The sequence below is a fragment of the Melospiza melodia genome, unplaced genomic scaffold (genome assembly GCF_035770615.1).
Source record: "Melospiza melodia melodia isolate bMelMel2 unplaced genomic scaffold, bMelMel2.pri scaffold_44, whole genome shotgun sequence".
Taxonomy (NCBI): Eukaryota; Metazoa; Chordata; class Aves; order Passeriformes; family Passerellidae; genus Melospiza; species Melospiza melodia.
The window spans coordinates 5420833-5440599 of NW_026948761.1; positions in this window are offsets into that span (position 1 = coordinate 5420833).

Consider the following 19767-nt stretch of genomic DNA (forward strand, 5'->3'; position numbering starts at 1 on the left):
CTCTGGGGCATATATGAGGCAGTTTGCGCGACATTTCGTGCAGGCAGGGCTGCCAGCTTTCTTGCTAGTAAGGAGTCCTCTGTGCTGTTTGAGGTCTTTTTGCTGCCTAGTTGTGTTTGAGGTGTTTGTCAGTAATGGTTTCTACATGGTCTAAAACTGTGGCTGGTATAAGTGACCAAGTCGAGCCCTCCAAAAAGGATGTGTCTGTACAGACCCATCCATGCCCAGAGTGTTTGTGCTTATCGGTGGTTTCAGGGAGTCTTGTGGAGGAGACCTGCCTGCGGTGTGAACAAGTGAATGACCTCCTTTCACTGGTGGCTGAGCTTAGGGAGGAAGTTGAAAGGTTAAGGAGTATCAGGGAAAGTGAAAGGGAAATAGACTGGTGAAGTTTAGCCCTACCATCTTTAAGGGAGGCTTCTGACCAAGAGACTGAGGACTTATATGCCTGCCGCTCTCAGGCAATAGAAGGGCACCTGGTAGATTAAGAGGAGTGTAAATGGGTCCCCATTCGGGGAGGTAATAACAAAAAGTCCTCCCCATCCCCATCATCCAACCAGGTACCACTTCAGAATAGATACGAGGTCCTAGATCTAGAAACCCAACTAGATGATTTAGGAGAAAATTATCTGCCCAGTGAACCCCCCAATTATGATTCATCTGTAAGACGGATCACTACCTCTAACATCAAGAAAAAAAAGAAGGGTAATGGTAATAGGTGATTCCCTCCTGAAGGGAACTGAGGGCCCCATATGTTGACCAGACCCATCCCACAGGGAGGTCTGTTGCCTCCCTGGGGCCCAGGTGCAAAATATCACTGAGAGACTTCCTGGGCTGATTCAGCCCTCTGATTATTACCCACTGCTGATACTCCAGGCTGGCAGTGATGAGATTGATAAAAGAAGTGTCAAGGCAATTAGAAAGGACTTCAAGGTACTGGGTCAGGTAGTTGATAGGGCAGGAGCACAGGTAGTGTTCTGCTCAGTCCCTTTGGTGGTGGAGGAAAATGATGAAAGAAACAGGAGAATCCGCATTATCAACAAGTGGCTTAAGGGTTGGTGTCGTCGGCAAAATTTTGGATTCTTTGATCATGGGGAAACTTTTACAGCATCTTCTCTGCTGGAACCAGATGGGGTACACCTCTCTGTTAAGGGCAAAAGGTTTTTAGCTCATGAACTGGCAGACCTCATTGAGAGGGCTTTAAATTAGGTTTGAAGGGGGAAGTGGAAGAAGCTGAGCTAACTGGAAGCAGGCCCAAGTGTTGCAAGGCTAAGTTAGGGCTGAAGTCAGTAGCCCAGCTAAGGTGTGTGTATACCAATGCACGCACTTTGGGCAACAAACAAGAAGAGCTGGAGGCCATGGTGCAACTGCAGAGCTATGATGTAGTTGCCATCACTGAAACATGGTGGGATGACTCGCATAACTGGAGTACTGCACTGGATGGATACCAGCTCTTCAGAAGAGACAGGAAAGGAAGAAAAGGTGGAGGGGTGGCCCTTTATATTAAGCAGACTTTCGATGCCATGGAAATTGAAACTAAGGAAGATGGAGTTGAATGTCTATGTGTAAGAATTAAGGGGAAGGCCAACAAGGCTGACACCCTACTGGGAGTCTGTTATCATCCACCCAAACAGGAAGAAGGGGTAGATGACTTATTCTATAAGCAGCTAGGTAATGTTTCAAGATCATCAGCCCTTGTTCTTGTAGGTGACTTCAACCTACCAGACATCTGCTGGGAACTTAATACAGCAATAAAGAGGCAGTCCAGGAAATTCTTAGAATGTATGGAGGACAACTTTTTGTCGCAGCTGGTGTGTGAACCCACCAGGGGAGGAACTATGTTAGATCTGCTGTTTGCAAATAGAGATGGGCTGGTGGGAGATGTAGTGGTTGGAGGTCGCTTGGGGCAGAGTGATCACAAAATGATAGAGTTCTCAATATTTGGTGAAGTCAGGAAGAGCACCAGTAAAACTCTTGCATTGGACTTCCAGAGGGTAGACTTTGGCCTGTTTAGGAGACTTATTCAAAGTGTCCCTTGGGAAGCAGCCCTTAAAAACAAAGGAGTTCAGGAAGGGTGGGCATGCCTCAAAACAGAGATCTTGAGGGCACAGGAACAGATTATCTCTGTGTGCTGAAAGATCAGTCAACAGGGTAAACGTCCAGCCTGGCTGGGCAGGGAGGTTTTGGAGGAACTCAGGAATAAAAAGAGGATGTATCAGAGTTGGAAGGAGGGTCAGGTCTCTAAGGAAATATTCAAGAAGGCTGCTAGAGCATGCAGAAAAAAAATCAGGGAGGCCAAAGCTCAGTTTGGACTTAGAATGGTGACTTCTGAAAAGGATAATAAAAAATGTTTTTATAAACACAATAATGCTAGAAGGAAGGGTAAGACCAGCCTTTGTTCTTTATTGGACAAGGGAGGGAACTTAGTATCTGCAGATGAGGAGAAGACAGAAATGCTTAATGACTATTTTGCCGCAGTTTTTAGTGGGAAGATGACTTGTCCTCAAGACACCTGCCCGCTTGGGCTGGTTGGTGGTGTCAGGGAGCAGAATGGTCCCCACATTATCCAAGAGGAGGCTGTCATGGAACTACTGAAATGCTTGGATGTTCATAAATCTATGGGACCAGACGGGATCCACCCCAGGGTAATGAGAGAGCTGGCAAATGAGCTTGCAAAGACACTCTCCATCATTTACCAACAGTGTTGGCTCATTGGTGAGGTTCCAGATGACTGGAAGCTGGCCAATGTGATACCCATTCACAAAAAGGGTGCAAAAGAGGATCCTGGTAATTATAGACCAGTCAGCCTGACCTCAGTACCTGGCAAAATAATGGATCAGTTAATATTAAGTGCCATCACATAGAATTTACAGGATTGCCAGGGTATCAGACCCAGTCAGCATGGGTTTAGGAGGGGTAGGTCATGTTTAACCAACCTGGTCACTTTTTATGACCAGGTAACCCGCCTAGTGGATGCAGGGAACGCTGTAGGTGCTGTTTATTTGGATTTCAGCAAGGCCTTTGACACTGTCTCCCACAGCATACTCCTAGACAAGCTGGCAGGCCATGGCTTGGACAGGAACACTCTGCTGGGTTAGAAACTAGCTGCATGGCCGGGCCCAGACAATGATGGTGAATGGTGCTGCATCCAGCTGGCAACCAGTCACCAGTGGTGTCCCTCAGGGGTCTCTGCTGGGGCCAGTTCTGTTTAATATTTTTATTGATGATATGGATGAGGGTTTAGAGTCTTTCATTAGCAAATTTGCAAATGACACTAAGCTGGGAACGTGTGTTGATCTATTAGAGGGACGGAGGGCTTTGCAGAGGGACTTGGAACGGTTGGATGGATGGGCAGAATCTAATGGGATGAAGTTCAATAAGTCCATGTGCTGAGTCCTGCACTTTGGCCACAATAACCCCCCTACAATGTTCCAAGCTGGGGACGGTGTGGCTGGACAGTGCTCAGGTGGAAAGGGACCTGGGGGTGCTGGTTGACAGTCGGCTGAACATGAGCCAGCAGTGTGCCCAGGTGGCCAAGAAGGCCAATGGCATCCTGGCCAGTATCAGGAATGATGTGGCCAGCAGGAACAGGGAGGTCATTCTTCCCCTGTACTCAGCACTGGTGAGGCCTCACCTGGAGTATCACGTCCAGTTCTGGGCCCCTCAGTTTAGGAGGAACGTTGAGATGCTTGAGCGTGTCCAAAGGAGAGCAACGAGGCTGGTGATGGGCTTGGAACACAAGCCATATGAAGAGCGACTGAGGGAGCTGGGGTTGTTCAGCCTGGAGAAAAGGAGACTCAGAAGTGACCTTATCACTCTCTTCCTGAAGGGTGCCTGTGGTGAGCTGTGGATAGGTCTCTTTCTCCAGGCAACAACAGACAGAACAAGAGGACACAGTCTCAAGCTGCGCCAAGGGAGATGCAAGCTAGAATTAAGGAGGAAGTTTTTTACAGAAAGAGTGGTCAAATACTGGAATCATCTACCCAGGGAGGTGGTGGAGTCACCATCCCTCGATGCGCTTAAAAAGACTGGATGTGGCACTTGGTGCCATGATCTAGTTGAGGTGTTAGAACATGGGTTGGACTTGATGATCTTAAAGGTCTCTTCCAACCTAGAAATTCTGTGATTCTGTGATTCTGTCATTTTGTTCTATTAGACTGATTAATTCCGTGGTACGGGGTATGCAGATAGCAATAGTACCCATGGACCCAGAGTTGGCTTCTGGAAACAACACATCCAAGATCATGAGCTTGGGAGAGAGAAAGGGTGCAAGCAACGCTGCCAAAGTCTTGGCAAAATTTGAAAAACAGGTCAAAACTAGTATGAACAATAATACTGGTTATCAGGGAATCCCACAAGGAGAACATGGAATAAGGATCTAATAAAGTTTTTCTCTTTGTAGGAGACACTTAAAAGTGGAGGGTAGAAGTAGAGAATCAAAGAATGTATTTTATAAAGATTATGAAATCCAAATGTGTCTCTGACCACACACAGCCTTAGAGAGGATGCCTATTCAGATTCTAAGGATTCCCAGACAGGGCTAAGATAACGATCAACACTTTAGCGTAAAAATACACACTTCCAGGAGATGATCACTGATATCTCGAGTCCTCGGAAACTGCCTAAGAGCGATCATCGTCCTGCAGATAACATCGATCAAGATAGCCAAGAACATACATGTGAATATATGACTTCCCCAAACGCAATCAACGCTGGCGATCAACTAGGACACAGCCTTTATCCAGCTCTGCACAGTGAAAGACCCAAACTATGAATGTGAAGCGTTGCAAAAGAAATTAGGACTCCTTCGCCTTGGGCAAATAAACTGTGTAAAATCTCATCGCTGGAAGTGACTCTCATGAACAGAGGGATCTGATGTGATAGAGGTCGGATCCAGGGGTTTACCCAGCGCCGATCCCGGGCTCAACGCTGTCTCTTTGGCTGTGATGGTTTTGAGGATCGTATTTTGGTCACATAAAGATAAAAAAAATATTTTTGCATTTTTGATAATCTGGTTTTCAATTGATCATTTATAGCAGGGCTGATCCCCTTGGTCCCTGCTCCCTCCTGGCAATGGCAAGAGCTGGCTGGGATGGCCCTTGCGGGGGGCTCTCCTCGGCTCATCGCAGCTCCAGCTTCTGACCGTGGCTCTGTTCTTCTCTCTTGCAGCCCTGGAATGCCTGAGGGAGGACACCAGCAGTGCCGTGTCATAGCTGGCATTTGGAACACTGCATGTCCTCCGGCCAATAACATGTGGGCAATATTCCATCTTCCAGAGGCTGCAAGATCAGCTGCGCAGGGAATGGGAGACTCGGCCTTGTCTGTTGGGGCTTTGCTGGCTACTCTGCAGGAGATCTGCAGAGAGCTGATCTGAGAGGTGCTCTTTGCTGGGACCACATGAGCAAGGGGGAGTTTTCCTTTTCTTTAAGATTTTTCTTTTCTTCTTTTCCATTTTTTATCTCTATTATAAATAAATAAATTTTAGAATGTGTTATGATACACAGACTGCCAGAAGCATTCCTTTGCTACCCAGGGTCTGCAGGGAAGAGGCAGGAAAGGATGAAAAAGGAACCTTGTGCACAGGGGTGATGAGGCCCTGAAGGGGGAAAAGGATGCTTGTGCTCAGCAAGCTGCCCAAGCGTGCAGTGTTGCAGGGAAAATGGCCAGAAGCCCCTTGGCCTTTGGTGGTTCTGCTGCAGACTTTGTGCTGCCCACAGAGCAGCTGGGCAGGGGCCAGGGCCGCAGGAATCCCTGCCAGAGCGGTGCCTGGAGATGGCCACAAGCCCTGTGCTGGACAGGAAGGGCCATCTGCGTCCTCCTGCCCGTCTGCTGCTGGCTGCAGTGCTGAGGGCTCCCTGGTGCCTCTGGATGGGGCTCCTCTGCAGCTGCTCTGGGGCTGCGGCGCTGCTGCCAGGCAGCTTGGCCAGGCTGGGGCAGAGCCTGAGGGGACGGGGCCAGGAAGGGACAAGGGGCTGGGAAACCCTGACAGGACGCGGCAGTGGGAAGGCACAAGGGAGATGTGTGAGGGAGTGGGTGGCTGTAACATTGGCTGGGGGGAGTGGGTTGGAGAAGGACAGAGCACTCACCCCAATGTTCACATGGCAAACAGAGAGCGTTCATTCTCAAGCTCTTCCTTCTAAAAGGCCTTTGAAAAACCCAGTCTGGATATTTTCATTGTTCTGATCCCTATGCCTTGTTAGATTCCAGCCAGTAAAATGCTGCAGCCCTGGGAGAGATGTGACTGGGCGAGGCCCCTGGCAGTCAAACCAGGGCTGGTACATTCACACAGCATGAAACAGCCCTCCACTGTGACACACAGCAACAGAGTGCAAGGCACAGCTCCAGGTGCTGCCCAGGAACCTCAGCCCTGGGAGCACTGTCTGCCCTAAACTCCAGGGGCTGCAGTGGGAGCCCGGCTGGGCTCATCCCTGGGGCCATCCTGCAGGGACAGCTGGAAACAGGGAGCATTCCCTTGCCACAAACAGCCAAGCCAGGGCTGCAGGGCAGCTGTTCCAGCCCGGACTGCACTGTTGTGTGCTGTGCTCTGGGGCTGGGGCTCCCTGCACAGGGAACTGGACTGGTGTGCCACAGGAGACTGAGAAGCTTCAGCTGCAGCCTAACTGAGGGGGGTGCATGGGCTGGGAAGAGTGGGGAGGCTCAAGGGGATTCACAGAGCTCATCCTGCTGCAAGGATGAAGAAAAAGGAGTGGGAGCTCAGCAGTGAGGAGAGCTGAGGGCTGGAGAGTGGCTCCGAATGACACTAAAATCCCACTGGACCTCTGAGACATTGCTGCTCCTCAGCCAGTGACAGGATGAGTCCCTAAGCCTGGGGCTCAGCCTTCCTTGGGGTGAGGGGCACCAAGGAAGGCAACAGTGTGATGGAGACTGCAATGGGCTGGGAACTCATTGGGGGAAAAGAGGGAGCAGTTGGGAAGTAAAAGGCATCTGGGGGATAGAGAACTGTTCAAAGAAGGGCTGAGCTACAGCTTCAACAAGCTGAAAAATGCCATTTGGGGTCATCCCAGATTCATTTCAGAAGTTATTGAACAAGTTTATTTTTTGAGGGGTGTCATGTTTTCCCTTGGAGGTGTACACTCTGCAAACTTGAGCTATGCTGCCAAAATGCTCAAGCAAGTCTGTGCTGCAGGTCACACCATTTCTTCTTTGGCTGGCCTGGTGCTGAGCTCCAGCAGAGCCCTGGCAGAGCCCAGAGAAGCCTCAGCACCCGCAGAGCCCGGCTGCAAGCAGAGAAAGCAGAAACCGCCCATCAGCTGAGGGCTCCTGTGCCCTTGTCCCAGCCGCCCGTGGTGCCCAGGCCGTACTGGCCATGCTCAGATCGGTGTCCAGAGCTGCCCATCCCTGCTGCCTTTGGCAGCAGAGCAGGAGGGCAGGACATGTGCCCAGCCTGCAGCCAGCCACGGCACATCCAGCCCTCAGCAGCTGCCCAGAGCAGGATGCTCCTGTGCTCGCTGCCATCTCCCAAAAGCTCTGATCCCATCCTGCCAAGCACACAGGGACCCACCTCATGCCATCCCCCGCTGGAAGAAAAGCTGGTCCCAAACGATGTCCTCAGCCTTCTCCAAGGGCACAGCCCATCCACGCCGCAGCTGCTCCCCAGCACTTCCTGATCCAGGCTGGAGCCCACTTAGAATGATTCCCCTAGAAAAACAAATGAACAAATTATTGAAAATAGATTACAGACAAAAAGGGGAAACAAGAAGAAAGGTAAAAAATCTTATCTCTTCCAGGGCCTTGAGGAAGGCCCAACCCCTGCATGCCAGGGAAAAACCCACCCACAGGTAAGGGAAACCCAGGCTTTCTCCCTTCCCCCCTGCACTGCCCCCCAAAATCAGGGTGACCCCAAAGCAAACAAGGGCAGTGGAGCAGCCCAAGCCCTTCCTTGCCTGCAAAGCAAAGCAGCTGTGCTCAGGTTCTGGAGCCCCACCTCTGCTCCCACCATGGGGGTTGGTTTGTGTTGGGCTGGCTGCCCCAGCCCCAGCCCAGGGCACGGGGGGTGCTGGGGGCTGTTGGCAGGGCCAGGAGCCCACTCCCATTTTGTACCCACCCCAGGCCATGCCCCAGCCTTGCCAAAAGCAGCTGGGCAGCCGACTGAAGGATCAGCTGCATCTGCCCCAGCAAAGGGGGAGCCTTTGGTTCCCAGCCGGGGTGTGCAATGCCCAAATCTGGGAGCATCCCCCTGTGTGTGGACTCATCTACAAATTCCCTATGGAGCCTGGCTTTGAAGAAGGTGCCAGAATCAAAGTCCATCATCTTCAGCTGGCCAGTGGCCAGGTCCAGGAAGAGGTTGTCATCCTTGATGTCATCCTCACTGTCCCCAGCAGCAGCAGCCCCACCTGGTACAGCTTGTCCAGGGGCTGCTTCTCCTTCCCTGGGGTGAGACCAGGCTCTCAGGGTTCTGCCCAGTGCCCCAGCTGTCAGGGAACCAGGACAAGCAAAACCAGCTCAGATGGCAGCCACCAGTGCTGGGCAGACCAGCTCAGCTCCAGCACAAGGGCTGCGTGTTCCCATCTGATGAGCCCTGGGCAGTTACACAGGCAGGACAAAAAAGTCTCGGTTCCTTTGCTCGTTATCGCCAAGACATGTGTGCACCTGTAAATTGCCAGGGCCCTGCATCACAGTGTGCCTGTGGCTCTCTCCCTTCTTCTATGGCAGATAAATATCCTGCATCCAAGGATGACAGAACAGCTCCTCTAATGAGGGCCTTTCCAAGTCCAGCATGGATAAACACTGCCTGATCAGATCTTGGCACTCTGGGCAGAGAAACCAGAAACCACCGGGCAGTTGGAGAAGGCTCCTGTTGGCTTTGTCCCACTATTCCCATGCCCAGGCCTTGCTGGATGTGCTCAAAGCTGGGCCTGAACTTTCCCATCAATTCCCTGTTTTGGAGGAGAGCAGGACATGTGCCACCTCCTCAGCAGCTGCCAGTGCAGGATGCTCACGAGCCCGCTGCTGTCTCCCAGCACTGGGATTCCCCCCGTGCCCAGAGATGAGGATCCACCTTGAGAGAGCCTTTGTGGCAGCGAGAGCTGATGGTCCCAGCTGATGTTCTGGCCCCTCCTGAAAGGGTGCTCCCCGCAGAGCATCTGGTGCACAGGATGCCCAGGGACCAGATGGTAGCTGGCTTGCCATAGTACCAGCCAAAGTGAGTCCATTCTAGGGGGCTGTAGGACAGTGTTCCTATGGAATACAGATGGAGTTCAGCAGGGGGATGCTGCTGCTCCCAGAGCCTGGTCCCAGCATCCCTGGACATGGGGGGCTGCCCCAATGGCACACAGGGTGAGCATTGCCCTCTCACCAGCACCTGGGACTTGTGTACATGCTTGGGGTTGGAAAAGAAGCCACCAGTGATGGAAGAGGGAAGTGGAAACCATGGCAAGGCCCGACCATGACAAGGAAGAACACACTCAGTGCTGGGAAAACCATGCCTTCATCCTCCCTGCCTGCATTGCCCCAAAAAACATTATGAACCCAAGACAAACCAGGTGAGTGGAGCAGTCCAAGCCCTTTCTCACCTGCAAACCAAACTGGCTGGAGCACAGATTCTGCCCCCCCTCTCTGCTACCCCCACCCACGGGTGTTTGTGTTGAGCTGGCTGCCCCAGCCCCAGTTCTGGGCAGAGTGGTGGCCAAAGGCTGCCACCACAGCTGGAAGCTGACTCCGCACTCAGCTCTGCTCAGAAGCACTCAGCTGAAATCTCAGTGCCATGAAGGGCACTTAAAAAAGGGAGAATCCCTGCTGCCACACCCAGCTTGGGCTGTGAGATGTTGGGTAATGAGATGCCGGGACAGGGAGTACCCCTCTGCATGGGCTCACCTGCAAAGTGAGTGTAGGCTGTCTCTTGCAGGTAGGTGCCACAGCCAAAGTCAATCAGTTTGGCCTGCCCGGTGTCCAGGTCAACCAGGATGTTCTCTGGCTTGATGTCCCCGTGCAGGTCCCCGCAGCTGGTGCAGTGCCGCACGGCCTCCAGCACCTGGCGGAACAGCTCCCGTGCCTCCTCCTCGGGCAGGAGCCCCTGTGCCCCAATAAAATGCTGCAGGTCCTGAGAGCGCTCCAGGTGCTCCAGCACCATCACGATGTTGTTGGGGAGCTCAAGCCACTCCAGCAGCTGGACCACAACAGGGAAGCCACTGGACACTTTGGCCAGCAGCATGAGTGGCCAAGGGGTGCGCTGGTGCCGTCGGGCTGCGGGAGGAGCACGATGCCGTCAGTGGAGCTGATGCCGTGCCAGGCCTGGGGAAGCCCTCAGCCAGCCCTGGATGATCTGCGCCCTGCACTGGCCCCATGCTCGCTCTCCCTCGGGGTGTCCTGGCGGCTTCCACCGTGCCGGGCCTCGGCTCATCCCTGGCCGGCAGCCCCGGCTTCTGCCGCTGGCCCCGCTCACTCACCAGCTCGCCCCAGTGCCGGACGCGGTTCCGTGGCACCCTTTTGATGGCACCTGCAAGCCAAGGGCAGCAGCAGGCGCAGCAAATTTAGCAAAGATTTATCCATTTGTCTGAGTGACCGAATTTCAGTCTTCGACACCACCACAGCCAAAGCGACAGCGTCGAGTCTGTGTTCGGTGGTGGGTGAACCTGGATCTGACCTCCCAAGTGTCAGAGTTTCCCGGTTCATGCACGTTGCTTCTTGCAGCCACGTTTTATACAGTTATTCTGCCCGAGGCAAAGATGACCAAATTTCCTTTGTATCTCTTCACATGTATCGCTGTTTCTTTCCATGTGCAGAGGTGGACAAAAGCCGGGTCCAGGTGTGCCACTGGTGTCAATCGGCTCCGGGAAGCCGTGTATTCAGATGTATCAGTCTGGCGCCACTGACTATCTTGATAGATGCAATCGGCAAGGCAATAATCGCTCTTGGGTGGCTCCCGATGACTCGGGATACCAGTGATCATCGCCCTGGAAGGTACTATTCTTACGTTAAAGCGGCAATCGTTATCTTAACTTGTGTCAGGGAATTGCTGAATCTAAATAGACAGCTGCTCCTGGCCGGGGTGGTCAGACACATAGTTTTGGGATTTTACAATATTTTATACCATACATTAATAGAATCTGCTGCTTTCTTTATCTGAAACAAAGCCCACCTGGTCTTCATTAATTACACTATCATTTCATCTAACCAGGATGCTACTAATTACAGTTATCTGTCTGTTCTTCACCAGATAATGCACAAAAAAATTGTTATCCCTGCCTGTATCTGGATTAGGTGGAGCTGTAAGGGGGTTGCACATGGTGATGGGTTTTACAGGTGGAGTGCAGGTATTTATAGGCTGTCTGAGGGAATGATGGAGGAGTGGCTGCTGTCCCACTGGCTGTGCTGCCATTCCAAGACACCTCCACGGCAAAACATACAGAAAACACTGCTTAAACACAGAAAAATCTGATTACTGCAGGGTGGCTGGAGCAGGCCAGCTCCACAAGAGAGGTATTGGAGTCCTGGGACATCCCAGACCCACCTGAGCACAGCCCTGGGGCTGGAGGGGACACTGCTGGAGCAGGGGTTGATCCCAGAGGTGTTTCCAGGCTCAGCTATCAGGGACTGTCTGGCAGTGCCTTTTTTGAGACAGAAAATCTCACTGGGGCTTCACAGAGAGCTGCAAGCCCTGGTGGTGGTGCTGACTGCGCCCCCACTAACATCAGCTGCAGTCTGAGTGGAGCAAGCACAGAAAGGGCTCCTCTGAAAAGAGGCAGCAGGAAATGTCTGAGCTGCTGGGGAGCTGTGGGTCCAGAGGGCTGGAGCCGGGAGCCAGAGGCTGCAGGGAAGGGGGCCCATGAGGGCAGAGCCTTTGCTGGAAGAGAAGCCAAGGGGCTTTCACTTGACTCCTGTTTCATCATCCTTCCACACACTGATCTCTTCAGATGCTCTCCAAACCTTTGGTTTGCTTTCTGAAGGGGAAAGGACTTGTCCTGGAGGAGGAGCAGAGCCAGGCTGCTGAGGAGAGCTGGTGGCTGTCAGCTGGCAAGAGGGGAGGGACACAGAGGCCAGAGCGGGGCACACTGGGTGAACAGATATTCACACTCAGCTCCATCCACTGCGAGTGCCAAACACACCTGCACTCCTGTTTGTACTGTTTGCTGTACTTGATAAACTGATATATGTGAGTTTGGGCATTTTTGTCACCCTTTTTGTATTCTAAAGAGAACTAAAGGTGGTTCACATGATTTTTTTTGTGCCTTCTGCAGTGCAGGTGATACAGGCAGGGATGGAACAGCAGCATCTTTATACTTGTCAAGTCTCCATCCATACCCAAGGCACTGCCTGAAGCTCAAAGTGATTTTCTTGCAGGCTTAGAACACTACACCAGCAGAGAGAACAAGAAACTCAGAGGAGATTATGCTCCAGAGAAACTGTATGTGTGGCCCAAAAGCTAAATATGGAACCATGGAAGTGCACACTGCAGTGGTAGGGGAGGTGGGAATGCTGAATGGGGAGGTTTCCTGTCCTTCTGGCACCAGGAACCAGGGGTCCTCTGGTTCTCCATGCTTCTCCTTGAGGATCTCTGGTTCTCTATGGTTCTCCTTGAGGATCTCTCGTTCTCCATGGTCTTCCTTGAGGATCTCTGGTTCTCCATGGTCTTCCATGAGGATCTCTGGCTCTCCATGGTCTTCCATGAGGATCTCTGGTTCTCCATAAGGATCCCTGGTTCCCCATGGTTCCCCCCAGGGCTGTGCTGGTGCCTTGCCCAGAGCTTGCTGTGTCAGCAGGCATCAGTTTCAGGTGGGGCTGCTCTGCTGGCAGGGCCTTGGTGTTCCCAGCAGGGCAGGGCAGGGATGCTCCTGTCCCAGCAGGACACTGGGCATGCAGGTACCACCCAACAGCAGCTGCTCCTCCTCTGCATCACTTCCAGGGACAGAACTCCTGTCCTGCTGCGTGGCAGGGAGCCCTGCAGAGCCAGCACGGAGGGGACAGGCTGGGCAGCAGCTGGGCAGCACTGGTTTAATCCTTTTTGCATGTTCCTGCCATGGAAGCTGTGTACTGGGTGAGATGTGTGTGTTTGGGGAGGGCTGGCCTGACCATTAGCCTGTCAGGGTTTGCAACACTGGCAGCTGGGGAGAAAACTGTTATTAAGTGTAACGTGGCACCTTGGAGACAGAAGCATGGGGAGACAATAAATACAGCCTTCCAAAATGCCATTTTATGGTGTCACTCTTCAGAATTTATTAAGACTTGGTTGCAGCCATGCCTGCAGCCTCCTGTGCTGGAATCCATAAATTGTGTTCATTATCTCCAGCACTTGCTCTGACCTGCTGTGTTTTACAAGGGGGGGGGACACTGGAGGCATGGGGACACCCCAGCTGCTTTCTGCAGCCATTCCCCTGGTGCCAATCCAGCTTTTCTGGGATTGCTGGGACACCCCAGGCAGTGCTTGGCTGCGTGGATGGACCCCAGGTGTGATGTGATGGTTGAAGAGAACACTGAGGGACTGCGGAGCTGCCAAAATCACCACAGCTCCACAGGGAGCAGGGAAGGAGCTGGGTGAGGGGGGAGCCATGGGCACCTTGGAGCACACTGGCACATTTGTCACTCCACTGTGGGACCACTCCAGCAGTCTTGCATGTGCTGAGGATGCTGGAGGTGGAAAAGTGTTCACAGGAGCTCCCTGAACTGCACAGGGAGATGCTACACCCCTGCTTGGCGTCCTCTTGCACCAGTGTTCTCAAATGAAAGAAAACACAAATGAAATCGTGCTCCTTTCACCCACTTTTTGTCATGACAAATCTCAGCAGCAGCATGTTTGTGTACCTTCATCCTTATCCTCAGCATTTAGGTCCAGGATGGAGGAAAACAAGTTCAAGCCCAACCTCCTGTTAATTTATTATGTTCCTTGTGCTTAAGGGCAAAATTTAAGTTGCCAAAAGCAGATGTTTGCATGCCCATTTTTTAGCTCTCAAAGTACTTTCTGTGTGCTTGATTGATGGACGTCCCTGTTGCATTAATAGCTGGGCTTTGCAGAAAGCTGTTATTACCAGGAGAATCTGGTGTGGGTTTCAGTTTTTCTTCTTGCATTGAAAATCCATTATTAATATCTTTCTGAGGGAAAAGAAAAAAAAAGGTTTCAATTCAGGCATTTTGCTTTGCTTTCTCAGGCTTCTTCTCAACTGTCTTTACAGAGGTGCTTTTAAAATCAATATAACAATTGTTCTTTATATTTTACTGAGTGGTTGAGGATTTCTGCATCTTGCTATTGATTTCTGATCGTATTGCAGGACATGTAGGTGCACACAGGTTGCTCTGTGATGGATAACTTTATATGTGTCTTCTTAATCATCACTGAGTTGCCTTCTGCATGTTCCCTGTTGCTGGATGCTGCTGCTGAGCTTGGAAGGCACCAGGAGAGCTCTGAGTGCAATCCTGAGACACCAAACTTGTGACTTCTCATTTAATTTGGGTTTGGTTTTCAATCAGACACAGGGGTCACATGAGGCTTGTGGGGTCTCCTCTTTTGTGTAGTCTTTGCAGAGTTCTTCTGCCCTGGCTTTTCAGGCAGCTTCGTGTTGTGTGTTGTAGGAGCAAAACAAGTCATTGTCCTGGCTTTGTGTGGGGTGGTCATAATGCACCTTTAGCTTCCAGCACTGACCTTGGCCCTTGGGGCAGCTCTGCAGGCAGATCTCAGCATTTCAGAGGTGCAGAGTCATTGGATCCCAGAATGGTTTGGGTTGGAAGGGAACCTTGAAGCTCATCCAATTCCAATCCCCTGCCATGGCAGGGACACCTCCCACTGTCCCAGGCTGCTCCAGCCCCAGTGTCCAGCCTGGCCCTGGGCACTGCCAGGGATCCAGGGGCAGCCCCAGTTGCTCTGGGCACCCTGTGCCAGGGCCTGCCCACCCTTCCAGGGAACAATTCCTGATTCCCAATATCCCATCCATCCCTGTCCTCTGGCAGTGGGAGCCATTCCCTGTGTCCTGGCACTCCAGGCCCCTGTAAAGGTTCAAGTCTCAATGAAGCAATGCAGAAGCCCAGTGTGCATTGGTAACTGCTGTAAAGCTGGATTTGCAGACTGAGGCTCTTGGAGCACATCAGCACTGATGGCACAATCTGTGTGAGAGCTTGTTGGCACCAGAGGAACCTGTGAGGAGTGACAGGACTGTGGCCAGCACGGGTGCTCCAAAATGCGTCCATGGCTCCAGGTGGGTGTACAGGGGAAGAGCTCTGTGTGTGTGTGGGCACAGTCCTTCCCAGCTCTGCATGCCCTGGCACAGGCTCCACATCTGCCAGGGGCTGTGGCTGTGCCAACAGGCACTCTGGAGAGGGCTGGCTGTGCACAAACCTCTGCTGGCTGGATTGGGCTGTTTGCTCCTCATGCTTATCCTGGACAGGCTCCTGCACCTTCAGACATGGAGGCTACACCTGGCTTCTGAGGAATTGGTTGTTGCAGTTTGTCTGTCCGTGCTGGGGACCAGGACAAACACTGGCACGGGAGCTGGTCCTGTGTCCCCGGGATAGCAGGGCTCAGTGGTGGCAGCGCTGGCAGGGACACGGCAGCCCAGCCCTTCCTGGCCCTGCAGAGCCGGGGAGGGGACAGGGCTGGCACCCATAACAATGGGCAGGCTCTGACACTGCCGCTGGAACTCACTTAGCAATTCTGTTGATGTTCTGGAAACGAAAATATAATTCAGGCCATCTTCTCCTCCAAGCTGACCCTGAGAATCTGGGAGAAGAGCTACTGAATAATTAGGGGCTTTTCCCCCCCACCCCTTTTTGCTGGAGTTCCTGCTCGGTGTTGAACTGTCCTCTACAGTGTCATCACTTCCCTTGAACTTACTGCTCCGAGTGTACTTAGCATTAATATAATTACGTAAATTGCAGTCTCATTAATCACTGGGGGCTGCAGCACATCCTTGATGTGCTGTTTTGTGGGTGGCTTGGCTGGTGGGAACCCCTGGCCAGGGATGGGGGCTGTGGCTGGAGCACTCCCCCTCTGCTCCTGAGCCTGGTTTAGCTGAGCTTTGTGTGTCTCACCCTGGAGTGGAGGATCTGGAGTGTTTGCCAGCACTGCCATGATTGCAACCTTCTGCCGCAGAGGAGAGAAGAGAAAGGTGGGTTTGTCCCAAGGGAATTCGGCTGGACCACATCCCTGCTGCTGTCCCTGTGATTTGGGTCTGTGGGGTCCCAAAATGCAGAGCCCAGCCTCGTGGCTTGGCAGTGAACACCCAGAGCCCGTGCTCTGTGCAGGGTCTGCTACAGGGCTGTTTGATGATGCTGTGCCTCTGTCTCTGTGGCAGAGCTCTCAGCCTTCCTGGCAATGTAAATTCTCCTGGCTGCATGCTAAAATTACACTGAGTTATTGATTTATCTTTGAGAGGATTTCCTTCCCGAGGGACATTTCTGGCTGATGTAGTGATTTAGTTCTTCTGCAAGGGCAGAATCCATGGCAGAGCAGAGCCACCCTCCTGCCCTCGAGCCTGCAGCTCAGGGTCGCGCTCCCTCAGGCTTCCTCTGCAAGCTGATTTCTGTTCCAAGGCTGGGACAAGGTTACATGGCTGTTATTTCTGTGTAACAACTGCAAATAAAAGGTCATTTTCAACTTTCCACTGCAGAAGCTGCAAGTCTGGGACAAGCCTTTGTGCCGTGGCACCAGCATTATCTTGGGCATGTCTCAAACCCAGCTCCAAGGCTGGCATGTGGGACTTGTGGAGCCATGCCAGCCTTAATACACTTGGACTCCTGGGAATGTTTTAGTTCCTCAGAGTGGGGTATGATGGGAGCAGGAGCTTGCAACACTTTTCTCCTAAAGCTTCAGGGTACAGCCTCTCTTTTCTTTGCTTTCTATTGACACACAATGGAGCATCTCTAAAAACCAGGCCAGGTGAGTTCCTGCTGCTGGTCCTGAGGAAGCCAAGACAGTTCTTTTCTTCTATCACCAGTTTTCTCCCCTTGGCCCTGAAAGCCCCCCCACCAACTATGGCTCAGCTGGTGAGCACCTTCAGTAGAAGGACCTGACCCTTCAGGACATTGCCCGATGTTTCAGATACTCTGTGGCTGGAAAATGCCCAGCTCTGTGTCCTTGGGTGCCCATTTGAAGCATGTCCCTGTGGGTTCCTGTATCTAACCCCACTTTCTAGTGGATTTGGCACCAATCTCAGCTGCACACTGATAAAATGGGAGGCTGCTCGTGCATGTGGTGTTATAAAACAGCATCCACCAATTAGGCCCAGGGAGAATGTCAATTTATTTTCCTGTGAACCAAGTGTGGGACAGCTCCTTCCTTTCCCAGTGATCTATCTGTGAGATAAAACACATCTTTAGTGTCTATCTTAAATACTGCAGTGTTGGCAAGTTCTCTTGACAGAAATTAGGCTAATGTCCCTTACGTCTGCGTTAGCTGTAGAAACAAGGCTTTAAATTGAAGCTTTGCAAAGAGCTATTCCAGCGCCCTCGCCAAGGCATCTCCTTATTCCAGCTTTTATTATCCAAATTTGTTCTCACTCTGCCTTGGCAGCAGGGCTGGCAGGCAGCTCTGCCCATCCATCCTGCTGGTCTGGCAGCCAGGGGTGGGAGCAGCACCTCCAGGCTGGCCCGGGCAGTGCTGGCCAAGCCCCGCGGAGCCCTCGGCCCCGGGATGCTCCGGCTTGGGGGGCACCACTGCTGGGACGGGGCTGGGGCCTGGGTGAGGGGAGGCAGCTGACACCCATCGAGCACAGAGGGGATCCAAGGCAGTCAGCTGCACGCCCTGACAGCGGCACAGCGTGTCCTGAAACGGTCCCACTGCGAGCTGGAGCTGGGAAAAGGGAGTTTGTGTCGTGCGTGTCTCATCCTTGCAATTTCAGCGCTGAGTTACAGACTCAGAAGCTGAGGACAGGAACAGAGAGTGCTGACGCCTGGTCATGAATCCCCTTCTTGAGCTTCCCAGCCCTCCCCTGGAAAATAGTTTCCTTTTTAGCTCCTTTACCCTCCTCAAGTTGAGCCCTTTTAGCCTTTAACTCCACGTTTCCAACAACAGATTAACCAGGGCTGTTTTAAACCTCCTGATTCTCACACTGGTGTTGGTCCCGATGGATTATCCCTCCCTATTGTGTCCTTTCTGTGCTTCCACATTGCCAGGTTCTTTGGTGGCCCTCTCCTGCGTCACTGAGAGAGGAGGAGAGGCTGAGAGTGACACATGTGGGAGACATGATGGTTGATGATGTTCTGGAGGTGCTAACCTCCATCATAGTAAAGAAGCCTCTCTCAAAAGGCTAGATGCCTAAAATCCCACAAAATTATTATCATCCTCAGTTCCTTTTGTCAGGTTCTCAATTCTCCTGGTCAGCTGCCTTGTTCTTCTCTGCCTACATCCTGTATTGATCTTCTCTGAACGTAGCCAAGCCTTCAGCATCCCAGATGGGCTTTCTGGAGTAACAAATAGACCTGAGGAATGACAATTATTGAATGGATTGTAGCATTGGCTTGGGGATAAATATTGTAGGCAGTTGGAAACGGGTTAAAACTGGCATTTGTAAGTAAGCTTCTCATGGATGTTGACTTGGGGACATGGTGAGACAAAGGTCACTGCAGTGTCTCTGCAGCCTGGTGTGCCATTTGAGAGATGAGATATCAGTGTGGCTGGATTCGTTTGGTCTCTCTGTTTCTTCTGCTCGGACCTTTGTGGGATTAAACTCTCTAAACTGCTGCAGTTCACAGACTTCAAGCCCAGTATCAGAAGAAAAAATAAATCAAGTGCCTTGTATTAAATCCTGAGCACATGGCTCCTGCTGCACCCAGGGCTGTGGTAACTCACTGCAGTGCCTGCCTTGAAGCTGGGGAGAAGGCTTTGCTGGCAAAGTGAAAACAGGTTGTGCCCACTCTACAAAAGGACACCCCTTCTTCTTCCTGCCCTGTGGTTATTTTTTCCTGGTGTGTTTGCTGCTGTTGCACTGAAGGCAGAGCAGCCCTCCCAGCAGGGAGGTGGAGAATGGAGCACTTGTTGGAGGAGCTCTTTGCCACAGGAAGCATTTCCCTTCTGCAGCAGCAGCAGCAGCAGCAGCAGGTACATCAGCAGATGCTGCAGCAGTGCCCCCATCAGAGGCCCTGTATTTCCCCCTGGAGCCCTCCTGTCACCTCTCCTTCCCTGAGATCCCTCCTCCCCAGGCTCCTTGCTGGCTTCCACCTTCAATTCCATCACTTCCAGACTTCCCAGGCACCTCATGGGAGGGCCACGCTGTGCCCTGTGTGTGACAGACACCCCTCCTGTCCTTGTGGCTCCCCTGCCCGGGAGGGATGAGGTTTGGTGTGTGTTCAGCAGGCTCAGCTCTGGGCATGAGGCTGGGCCCCTGGTGTGCCACCACCATCATCATCGTCACCTTGGCTGCCATGGAGGGTGGGTGGCAGTGACAGGGACCTGCTCTGGCACTGCCAGCCAGGCCCTGCCTGTCCCCACGGCCCTGCCTGTCCCAGGGGCTCGCCTGCCCCTCCTTCCCCCTTGCTGCAGGAGCTGCAGGAGAAGCCAAGTGGATTTGGCAGGCAGTGAGGAGAGAGCCCAGCCCAGCCTCCCCCACAGGGTGCCTCTGTTTGAATAGCAGCGTTCAGAGCACTCAGCACCCACTGATCAGCTGGGAGAACATAAATCCCATCATTTTAAAAACGTTTTCATTCTATTTGCTGAGGGGAACAAATTACAGAGAAGACCTCTCAGCACTGTGACAAAAGAGTGGCTCTAAAACCCTTTTCAGCCAAACAAAAGTTTGACCTGAAGGCTGATGGATGGTGCTTAAAGATGTGGTTACTGCAGCAAGGTTGGCATTAAAAATCCCTGGGTGCAAGAAAGTTCTCCCAAGA